The sequence below is a fragment of the Sminthopsis crassicaudata genome, chromosome 5 (assembly GCF_048593235.1).
Source record: "Sminthopsis crassicaudata isolate SCR6 chromosome 5, ASM4859323v1, whole genome shotgun sequence".
Classification (NCBI taxonomy): domain Eukaryota; kingdom Metazoa; phylum Chordata; class Mammalia; order Dasyuromorphia; family Dasyuridae; genus Sminthopsis; species Sminthopsis crassicaudata.
Genome location: NC_133621.1, coordinates 267553301 through 267565834, shown reverse-complemented (window position 1 = coordinate 267565834; position 12534 = coordinate 267553301). Strand labels below are relative to the sequence as shown.

The 12534-nt window shown below is 37.3% G+C and overlaps 1 long non-coding RNA gene across 1 annotated transcript; it reads left to right on the top strand.

Annotated features, from left to right (window-relative positions):
• Positions 1–7280: 7280 nt before the first annotated feature.
• Positions 7281–9943, top strand: LOC141544597 (uncharacterized). Its single transcript, XR_012482677.1, has 2 exons — positions 7281–8290; positions 8966–9943. It is a non-coding gene; the product is annotated as an uncharacterized LOC141544597 (long non-coding RNA).
• Positions 9944–12534: the final 2591 nt, after the last annotated feature.

The window sequence follows — 12534 nt, the reverse complement described above, 5'->3', positions numbered from 1 at the left end:
TAATACAATATTGAATGGCAATGGTAATAGTGTGTACAACCTTGCTTCACCTCAATCTTATTGGGAATACTTCCAGTTTATCCCCATTACATATGATGTTTGTGTTGGTTTTAGACAGATGCTACTGATCATGCTAAGGAAACCTCCATGTATTCCTTTGTGGTCTAGTGTTTTTAAAAGGAATGGGTGCTGGATATTGTCAAATACTTTTTCTGCATCTGTTATATAAGAGAATTATATGATTTCTGTTAGCTTAGTTATTGATATAGTAAATTATACTAATATTTCCCTAATATTGAACCAGCCTTGCATTCTTAGTATAAATCCTACTTGGTCGTAGTGTATTATCCTGGTGATAATTTTCTATAATCTCTTTGCTAATGTTTTATTTAAGAAGTTTGCATCAATATTCATTAGGGAAATGGATGTAAAATTTTCTTTCTCTGTTTTGACCCTACCTTATTTACATATCAGCACTATATCTGGTGTAAAAGAAACTTGGTAGGGTTCCTTCTTTCCGTATTTTTTCAAATATTTTGCACAGAATTGAAACTAATTGTCCTTTAAATGTTTGGTAGAACACCTCTCAGATTGGCTAGGATGACAGAAACAGATAATGGTGAATGTTGGAGGGGATGTGGGAAAACTGGGACAATGATACTTTGTTGCTGTAATTCTGAATACATCCAGCCATTCTGGAGAGTGATTTGGAACTATGCTCAAAAAGTTATCAAACTCTGCATATCCTTTGATCCAGCATGTTACTATTGGGCTTATATACCAAGGAAATGGTAAAGAAGGGAAAGGGACCTTTATGTGCAAAAATGTTTGTGGCAGCCATCTTTGTAATGGCTAGAAACTGGAAACTGAGTGGATGCCCATCAATTGAAGAATGGCTCAATAAATTGTGGTATATGAATTTACGGAAAAATTTTGTTCTATAAGAAATGACCAACATGATGATTTTAGAAAGCCCTGGAGAAACTTAGATGAACTGATGCTGAGTGAAAAGAGCAAAACCAGAAGATCATTATATACTTCAACAACAATAGTATAAGATGATCAATTCGGATGAACATGGCTCTCTTCAAGAATGAGATGAATCAAATAAATTCCATTTGTTCAATAATGAACAGAAGAAGCTACAGCCAGGGGTGGAGCCAAGATGGCAGGGGAAGATAGACACAAATCTGTAAGCTCCCTTCTTCCCTCATTACCAAATAGTTAAATCAGCCTCAAAAATAATGCTGCACTGATAGAAACCACAAGGATTAGAAGCACAACATACCAGCTGAAGAGAATCTGGAGTCTCTACAGAAAAGGTCAGTTCCAAGGGGAGGAAGAAAAAAGGCCAGCACAGAGGGTTAGGTGTTAGCGTACTGTGCCGATCGGGCTGGGGAGAACACTGGGATCAGAGAAGCCACTGAGATAGAGGAATCTGGCACAGGTTGGTAGCTCTTCTCTGCTTATAAAACAGCAGTTCACAAGAGAAATCAAGCCACTTTAAAATATAAAGCTAGATCTAGAACCACCCCAATCCAGAAGTGATCTAACAGATCTCAGCACGGCTGTGAAGCCCCCTTCTGCTGTCCGGGGCTTCACCATGGGGTACTTAGAGCCTGAACAGCGGGGACACAGCCCGAGGAAACATCTAATCCACATAGGGCCAGGCAAGCAGCCTCGGAATTCCCAGAGAAGTGGAACCTTTGAAGTAGGGACTGTGGTTTCTGGGCAGACACTTCCAGTTTGAGTGCAGGGGCTTTTCACATCAGCTGCTGTTATTTATACCAGGAATTCAGGGCTGGTTTAATATTAGGAAAACTATTAGTAATAATTGACCATATTAATCATCAATTTATTAAAAACCATATGAACATCTCAATAGATGCAGAAAAAGCATTTGGTAAAATACAACATCCATTCCTACTAAAAACTCTTGAGAGTATAGGAATAAATGGACTATTCCTTAAAATAGTCAGGAGCATATATTTAAGACTGTCAGTAAGCATAATATGTAATGGGAGATAAACTGGAATCTTTCCCAGTAAGATCAGGAGTGAAAACAAGGTTACCCACTATCATCATTACTATTCATTATTGTATTAGAAATGCTAGTCTCGGCAATAAGAGTGGAGAAAGAGAATAAATGAACAAGAGTAGGTAATGAAGAAATCAAACTGTCACTCTTTGCAGATGCTAGAGATTCTAAGAAAAAGTTGTAAGAAATAATTCAGAACTTTAGCAAAGTTGCTGGATACCAAATAAATCCACATAAATCCTCAGCATTTTTGTACATCACCAACGAAATGCAGCAGCAAGAGATACAATGAGAAATTTCATTCAAAACAATAGTCGAAGGTATAAAATATTTGGGAATCCATTTACCAAAGAACAGTCAGGAATTATATGAGCAAAATTACAAAACACTTGGCACAAAAATAAAGTCAGATTTAAATGATTGGAAAGACATCCAGTGCTCATGGATAGGCCGAACAAATATAATAATGATAACAATATTCCCCAAACAAATGTATTTATTTAGTGCTATACCAATCAGATTCCCAAGACACTATTTTAATGACCTAGAAAAAAATAACAAAGTACATATGGAAAAATAAATGGTCGAGAATTTCAAGGGAATTAATGAAAAAAAAAGTCAGATGAAGGTAGTCTAGGTATACCTGTTGTAAAACTATATTATATACCAGCAGTCACAAAAACCATTTGGCATTGGCTAAGAAATAGACCGCTTGATCAGTGGAACAGATTAGGTACAAAGTACCAAAAAGGGTACAACTATAGCAATCTAGTGTTTGATAAACCCAAAGATACCAACATTAGGGATAAAAATGCATGTTGGGAAAACCAGAAATTAGTATACCAGTAAATAGATATGGATCCACAATTAACACCATATTCCAAGATAAGATCAAAATGGGTCCATGATTTAGGCATAAAGAATGAGATCATAAATAGATTAGAGGAACAGAGGATAGTCTACCTCTCAGACCTGTAGAGAAGGAAGGAATTTATGACTAGAGAAGAACTAGAGATCATTCTTGATCACAAAATAGAAGATTTTGATTACATCAAAGTAAAAATTTTTTTGTACAAACAATACTAATTCAAATAAGATTAGAAGGGAAGTAACAAATAGGGAAAATATTTTTATAGTTAAAGGTTCTGATAAAGGTCTCATTTCCAAAATATATAGAGAATTGATCCTAATGTATAAGGAATCAAACCATTCTCCAATTGATACATGGTCAAAGCATATGAACAGACAATTCTCAGATAATGAAATTGAAAGTATATCCAGTCATATGAAAGAGTGTTCCAAATCACTACTGATCAGAGAAATGCAAATTAAGACAACTCTGAGATATCACTGCACACCTCTCAGATTGGCTAAGATGACAGCAACAAATAATGATGAATGTTGGAGGTGATGTGGGAAAACTGGGACACTAATACATTGTTGGTGGAGTTGTGAAAGATCCGACCATTTTGGAGAGCAATCTGGAACTATGCCCCAAAAGTTATCAAAATGTGCATACCCTTTAATCCAGCAGTGCTCCTACTGGGCTTATATCCCAAAGAAATAATAAAGAGGGGAAAGGGACCTGTATGTGCCAAAATGTTTGTAGCAGCTCTTTTCATAGTGGCTAGAAACTGGAAGATGAATGGATGTCCATTAATTGGAGAATGGTTGGGTAAATTATGGTATAGGAAGGCTATGGAATATTATTGTTCTGTAAGAAATGACCAGCAGGATGAATTCAGAAAGGCTTGGAGAGACTAGCATGAACTGATTCTGAGTGAAATGAGCAGAACCAGAAGATCACTATACACTTCAACAACCATACTGTATGAAGATGTATTCTGATGGAAGTGGATATCTTCAACATAAAGAAGATCCAACTCACTTCCAGCTGATCAATGATGGACAGAAAGAACTACACGCAGAGAAGGAACACTGGGAATTGAATGTAAATATTAGCACTACGGTCTATCTACCCAGGTTACTTATACCTCAGAATCCAATACTTAATGTGCAAGAAGAAAATTGGATTTACACACATATATTATATCTAGGTTATACTGTAACATATGTAAAATATATGAGATTGCCTGTCATCTAGGGGAGGGAGTAGAGGGGAAAATCTGGAAAAATGAATACAAGGGATAATGTTATAAAAAATTACTCATGCATGTATACTGCGAATACTATATAAAATTAAAAAAAAAAAAAAAAAGGGATTGAGTGTGATAAAATGAGTGAAGACCTCGCATAAGAATGTGGCTTCAATGTATGCCCTACTTCTGTCTTCAGTATGCAATAACAAGTTGAACTATAGCAAAAAGCTGCAGCTGTTTGATTTTCTTAGATAAACTTACATTCCCCTCCAGTCTACCCATATCCTAACGTTTTCATAAACAGGAAGAGTATGTCATCTGCTAGTATTCTTTGTTCCTGGGATAGATTTTTAATCTCTGTGTAGATTTTTGCATTAGGGTATAAGTCTGGACTGCCCCTAGTCAATGGGAGAAAAGGTTAGAAGGGAGTGGGAACTTTTGCATTAGAGTCTATATAATCCTTTGTTTGATGTTTGTGCTTTGAATTCTTCTACTGATACCTCATCTGTTGGCCCTTGCCTTTTCTTGTGAGATAGCAATAAATCCTTTTTTGGCTTTTGCTTTGAGAGTCTCTGATTTTAATTTGAGTAAAGGTTGCTGTCCCATAGAGTTTCCATCTCTCCTCCTCTTCCCATAAAAACTATTCCTTTGGCACTAGCTCACAACTGCTGCTATAATTACAATCACACTGGCACAAGCATTTGCTTTCATTTTATTTGCAGATGATTGTGCACTCAATGTAGAGTTTGAAGCCAAGATGCAACAAAGTATGGATCAATTCTCTGTTCCTTCTACTAAATTTTGGCCTAACAATTAATAGCAAGAAATCACAGTTTCTTCATTAGGCAGCACCAGACCATCTATATGTGGAAACACTGACAATAAAAAGAGAAGTTTTTAATAGTGTGGATAAATTCACTTATCTTGGCACTATATTCTCCAGGGATGTACACATTGATTATGAGGTTGACATAGTCTTTATGAGAGCTAGCTCAATGCTTGAGAGGCTCTGTGGGAAAGCTTGGGATTTGAGAACTATTTGACCGACTGACAAACTGAAGGACTACAGAGGTATTGCAGTGGCCTCATTGTTGTTATGTCTGTGTAACTTGGCCAGCATTCCAAGAATTCAGGAAACTGAATCACTGCCATTTGCATTGTCTTAGGAAGATTCTGAAACTCTTACCTGGTGGGATAAAATACAAGACACTGAGGTCCTTTCTTGAACTAAACTGCCAAGCATTCAAACTTTAATGTAGAGCATATAAATCTATTGCATTGAACACACTGTTCTGAATGCCTTACATATATTTGCCAAAAAGATTCTTTTATGGGGAACTCACGCAGAGCAAGTACTCACAAGATGGTCCAAAAAAAGCAATACAGAGACACTCTTAATGTTTCTCTTAAGAACTTTCAAGTTTTCTATATGGCTATATGGAAGACACTGGCATAGAACAGCAAGTACAGCACGCCATCATCAGAGTGTGTGCTGTGCTCTATAAGCAAAGCAGAATTGAATTCACTTAGAGGAAGCAAGACATAAACAAAGTTAGAGAAACCATCTCAAATATGCATTAGGACAATTTGTGTCTGACCTGTGGCACAGGATTCCAAGGTCTTATTGATCTGATCAGTCACAATCAGATATTATGACTTGATACTAACATAGTAATGTCATTTTAGTCCTCTTTGAAAATGAAGGGCAACCTCCATTATCTCTAGCACCATACAATATCCTCAAAGTCAGAGCTAGAGGAAAGAAATATACAAGAAAATCAAAGGAAATTTTGTGGACCTTGATGAAATCTAGCTAGTTGTGCTTATGTTAGATTTTATATGGGAAGACACCCACTCACTTTACAGGAGTCCTCTGTAGAGAATCTCTCTAATAATTATCATCATCATGGGTAACATTTATATAGTGCTTACTACATGCAAGACCTGTGCTAAGCCCTTTGTGAATGTTATCTCACTTGATCCTCATAACAGTTCTGGAATGTGGGTGCTATTATTCTCTCCATCTCATAGCTGAGAAAAGTGAAGCATTTAGAAGGTAAACATCTTGTCCAGGATCATATACATAGGAAACATCTGAGCCTGGGCTTGAATAAAAGTCTTTCTCACTCGATGTCTTATTCTAAATGCACTGAGCCCCCTAGTTGCCCTCCAAAGTAAAGGGATCCAAAATTACACCAGTCCCCACAACAGGGGCAATGGTTAACCCCTTGGCACAAGCCAAAAAGAATCTTAACCTTCACTACCTTTTTCCCTTCCTCTACCTTCACCCTTTTCCCAAGGTTCACATTTGGGAGAAGTCTGACATTCAAATAGCAGAAGAAATCAATGAAATTGCAATGAAATTAGAACTTCCATTACCTCCTTCCCTTCCTTTCTACTCACTCCCACCCTTCTTCCAAGGAAAAATGCCTATTTATGCTAGTGTTGTTTTGGGGAATCTAGGTTTTTCCCAAAGGAGAGAAATTCAAAATATTATCACATATCTTAGATGAAAGGACAGTTTACGTTCTTCCCCCAAATAAAACAATGATTAGCATAAAAAGAATTAGAGTGTGCATTAAAAAAAAAAAAAAAAAAAAAAAAAAAAACTTAAATAGGACTTGTAAATGCAACTTGTAGCCAAGTTGTAATTTGTAATTATCTTCCAAGAGGCTAAAACAATGATTCAGTTTGACAGTGTTCAAATTCATGATTTTACATTTTTCATGACCAAGTTTCATTCAAACACTGTGTGTGTGTGTGTGTGTGTGTGTGTGTGTGTGTGTGTGTGTGTTTACAAGGCAGATATTTCCAATGGCTCCTCTTTCTCAAATGCCAACTCTTCATCTTGTTTAGACTGCTACTACCACCACCACAATTGACCACTTCGGTAAAGAACTACAGCCATAGTTTTAGTGCCTTTCCAAAGCCTCATGACTTTCTGAAATTTGCAAAGTCTTCTGGGCTCATCTTTCTTGAAGTTTTGACTCAGTCACTACTCTTAATGTATATAGAGCACTCTATATACATAGGATATCCTCTATATATTCTACAATCTTAGGGTACGTTTAAACCTTTCCACTAAAAGTGACATATCTTTTCTCCACTGAACTACTGTAAACCTCTTCTCCCTTCTGCTCCTCCATAAATTACAGCATGAATAAGACAATTTAAATGCTGTATAGGATGGGCTTGAACTCAGGACTGCCTGATTGAGAACAGCTCTCCTCTCCATGGGACAGGCTCTCTGTCCCGTACAAATCTTTCCCAGACACTCATGAAGTCAATAACAAGGAAGGAAGTATCAAAAAAGGAATCTACACTACATTTGTCTATTCCAGGACTCCTTTTCAATCTGGGCGCCTTCTTCAACTTCACAGAACTGTTAGGGGTTGCAAGATATTTGAGAAATTATCTAGTAGAATGTCTTCATTTTACAGTAGAAGAAACCGAGACGGGCAAAGGAAATGGTGAATCCATCAAAGTAAGCAACAGAGCAGTTCCAAGATTCGAACGCAAGACCTAGAACTTTGGACTCCTCGAGCTGAGAGCTAACGGACGCACCCACCTGTCAGTGATTTCCCCCTTTTTCGCATCCATATGAACCACGGACCTGACAAACACAGCCGCAGTTCAGTTTCCCTCCTGCCATTGCTAGGATTGCAGGCGGCTCTCTAGGGCTAAATCGGTTAAAACTGCTGTGGGCTCATAAGTCTCTAAACCTCCGGCCTCCAGTTACTTGTGATTTACCTGTTTATTCCCCCTTTAATTCTCCTTCCGAGCAGGCTGAGGGACCCAAGAGGGGACTTACCCGCCAGTTCTCTCAACCAGCCCTCTCCCCTGGCTTCATTCAACTTGTGTCCAGGATGAAGAAGATTTTCCACCTCAGCAAGAAGGGGCAGTTTCGCCTCTTCATCAAACTGCCTTGTTACTTGGAGTCCAAACTAAAAGTGCAATAAAAAATAAAGATAAAGTATGAAAAGTGCTGTATGAACGAACCACAAGATACTAGGTATGTATCACAGAAGGATACCTGGTCTGGAGCAAGGACCTCGGGAACATCCACAAAGTTGCATTGCTCGGGGATGTGGCGAAGGTGCAGCAGTCCCCTGCTCAGAAAGCACAACGTGAATGATCTGAATAAGGTGAAGGGGTAAGAGCAAATGTTTGGAGAGGGGTGGAGAAGGGAAGACCCACAACAGAGTAGCCAAAGACACTCCCCATCCTTCCATGTGAGTCCTTGCCCCCCCCACCACCATTAACCCTCCGAAAAGAAATCCCTCTCAGCACCTGGGACAGGATCAAGGTCAGACTTTTCCTCCTAGGGATTAGATAACAAGTACTGAAAATTGGAGCCACCTGTCTTTCCTGCTTATTTTTTTTTTTTATTAATTTTTTTTGGTAGTGACAGTACTGCTTTATTTGGACATCTACTATAGTTAGAGTATGGGTAGAGTATACCCATACTAAGAGAATAGTGAAAAGAACAGAACATGAAATCAAAGCCACTTCTTGCTTGCATGACCCGGGAAGTCTTTCAGCCTCTCTGGATGTGGTTTTCTCCTTATATAAAATAGGGCTGGGAGAGGTCGAAAAGTGTTCTGTTTGTTTGTTTGTTTGTTTATTTCTTAAATTAAAACTTTTTATTTTCAAAACATATGCATTGATAATTTTCCACATTGACCCTTGCATTGCCTTGTGTTCCAAATTTTCTCCTTCTTTCCCCCACTCCCTCTCTTAGATGGCAATCAATCCAATATATGTTATATATGCTAAATTACATGTTAAATCCAATATATGTAAACATATTTATACGATTATCTTGCAGCACAAGAAAAATCAGATAAAGAAAATGAGTAAGAAAACCACATGCAAGCAAGCAACAACAAAAAGAGAATGTTAGGTTATGATCCATACTCAGTTCCCACAATCCCTTCTCGATGTAGATGGCTCGCTTCATCACAAGATCCTTGGAACCGGCCTCAGCATTCCCATTGTTGGAAAGTGTCATGTCCAGAACTGATCAGCATGTTGCTGTGTACAGTGATCTCCTGGTTCTGCTCATTTTACTTAGCATCAGTTCATGTAAGTCTCTCCAGACCTCTCGAAAACCATCCTGCTAATTGTTTCTTATAAAACAATAATATCCCATAACATTCATATACCAGAACTTATTCAGCCATTCTCCAACTGAGGGACATCGACTCAGATTCCAATTTCTTGAAAATGGCTGCCACAAATATTTTTGCACATGTGGGTCCCTTTCTCTCTTTTAAGATCTCTTTGGGGTACAAGCCCAGCAAAAAGATTGTTGGATCAAAGGGCATGCACAGTTTGATAAGTTTTTGATCACAGTTCCAAATTGCTCTCCAGAATGGCTAATTCGGTTCACAATTCCACTAACATTGTGTGTGTCCCAGTTTTCCCACATCCACTCCAACATTCATCATTATCTTTTCCTATCATCTTGGCCAATCTGAGAGATGTGTAGTGATATCTCATAGTTGTCTTAATTTGCATTTCTCTGATCAATAGTGATTTAGAGCACCCTTTCATATGACTAGAAATGGTTTTAATTGCTTCACCTGAAAATTATTAATATCCTTTGATCATTTATCAATTGGAGAATGTCTTGAATTCTTATAAATTTGAGTCAATAATCTCTATATTGTAGAAATGAGCCCTTTATCATCATAATTCTTTAACGTAAAAATGTTTTCCCAATTGATTGCTTCCCTTCTAATCTTGTCTGCATTAGTTTTGTTTGTACAAAAACTTTTAAACTTAATATAATCAGAATTATGTATTTGGTGTTCAGTTATGAGTTCCAGTTCTTCTTTGGTCACAAATTTCGTCCTTCTCAACAGATCTGAATGACAAACTATTCTATGTTCTGCTAGTTTGCTTCTAATATCACTCTTTATTGTGGAATACCAATGACAGACCTGCTAGCACTCATAGAGACCATGAAAGCAAGAAAAGGAGAAACACCGGTGTTTATGGTCAAGACATTTTATTTTTTGCTGAGCTTTCTCTCTTTTTTTTTCCTTCTATGCATATTTCTACATTTATCTTGAGGCACAAGAAAAATCACATCAACAAGGGGAGAAAAAGAAAGAAAACAAAAAGCAAATAACAAAGAATGTGAAAATACCAGATTGTGATTCACATTAAGTCTCCCCATTCCTCTTTTTAGATATAGATGTCTTTCTCCATCACAAATTTATGAGAATTGGTCTGAATCACCATCTTGCTGTGTACAATGTTCTCTTAGTTCTGCTCACTTCACTCAGCATTAGTTTGTGTAATTCTCTCCAGGTCTTTCTAAAATCATCCTGCTGATCATTTCTTATAGAAAAATAATATTCTATAACATTCATATACCATAACTTATTCAGTCATTCCTCAATTAATGAACATTCACTCAATTTCCAATTGCTCGCCTCGATAAAAAAGACTGCTACAAATATTTTTGCACATGTAGATCCTTTTCCAATTTTATGATCTTTTTTGGTCTACAGAACCAGTAGAAACACTGCTGGATCAAAGGGTATACCCAGGTTGATAGCCCTTTGGGCATAATTCCAAATTGCTCTCCAAAATGTTTGGATCAGTTTACAGGGAGTAGTCACTTGTTTTCTGAGAGCAGTGATAAAACACATCTAGAGTTTTCCTATGACTAGTGGTAGTTACCAAATTTTTATTCATGTCTTTTCTTTCTGTCTCCTTCCTTTCTCTCCCCCTGTCTCTGTTTCTGCCTATGTCTCTTTCTTTCTCCTGTTATGGCTTCACTATCAGTAGGAACTAAAATCAGGAAGTCAGAGACCTTAGAGTGAATTTCTGGTGGAGAGCTTACTCCAGTAAGGGATATCCCTTCACTTATGCAGTCTCCAATTCTGTCAATTTCCCCAGGACTTTCATTGTAAGGATTCTGGAAGCTTAGAACTCAGTCTCTACATGCTGAATTCCCAGGACCAGTTTACTTTCTGTCTCCTCATACCAGCAGTCCAATTTTTTTTTTTTTACTATTTTAATAGTTTTTATTTACCAGATATATGCATGGGTAATTTTACAACCTTGACAATTGCCAAACCATTTGTTCTAATTTTTCCCTTCCTTCCCTCCCCCCAGATGGCAATACATGTTAAATATTTTAGAGTATAAATTAAATACAATATATGTATACATGTCCAAACAGTTGTTTGGCTGTACAAAAAGATTTGTACGGATTTTGAAATAGTGTACATTTAGCCTCTGAAGGCAATCAAAAATGCAAACGGACAAAATTAGAGGGATTGAGAATTCTATGTAGTGGTTCATAATCATCTCCTAGAGTTCTTTTGCTGGATGTAGCTGGTTCAGGTCATTACTTCTCTATTGGAATTGACTTGGTTCATCTCATTGTTGAAAATGGCCACATCCATCAGAATTGATCATCCTGTAGTATTGTTGTTGAAGTATACAAGTATCTCCTGGTCCTGCTCATTCATTCAGCATCAGTTCATGTAAATCTCTCCAGGTCTTTCTGAAATCATCCTGTGGGTCACTTCTGACAGAACAATAATATTCCATAATATTCATATCCCACAATTTATTCAGCCATTCTCCAATCGAGGGGCATCCAATTTCTGGCCCCCAAAAGAGGGCTGCCACAAACATTTTTGCACATACAGGTCCCTTTCCATTCTTTAATATCTCTTTGGGAGTAGTAACACTGTGGGGTCTAAGGGGATGCACAGTTTGATAACTTTTTGAGTATAGTTCCCAATTGCTCTCCATTATGGCTGGATGTATTCACAATTCCACCAACAAGGTACCAGTGTCCCTGTTTTCCCACATCCCCTCCAACAATTCAGCATTTCCTTTCCCTGTCATTCTATTTCAGAGTTGTCTTAATTTGCATTTCTCTGATTAATAATGAGTAGGAGCATCTTTTCATATGACTAGAAATAGTTTCAATTTCTTCATCTGAGAATTGTCTGTTCATAACCTTTGACCATTTATCAATTGGAGATTGGCTTGATTTCTTATAAATTAGAGTCAATTCTCTATATATTTTAGAAATGAGGCCTTTTTGGAAATGAGGCCTTTATTAAAACTTTTGATTGTAAAAATATTTTCCCAGTTTTTTTCCTTCTAATCTTGTCTGCATTAGTTTTGTTTGTACAAAGGCTTTTTAATTTGATATCAAAATTTTTGTATTTTGTGATCAATACTGATTCTAGTTCTTCTTTGGTCACAAATTTTGGTCCTCCTCCACAGGTCTGAGAGGTAAACTATCCTCTGTTCTTCTCATTTCATTCTTTATGCCTAAATCATGAACCCATTTTGATCTGATCTTGGTGTACTGTGTTATGTGTGGGTCAATGCCTACTTTCTGCCATACTAGTTTCCAAT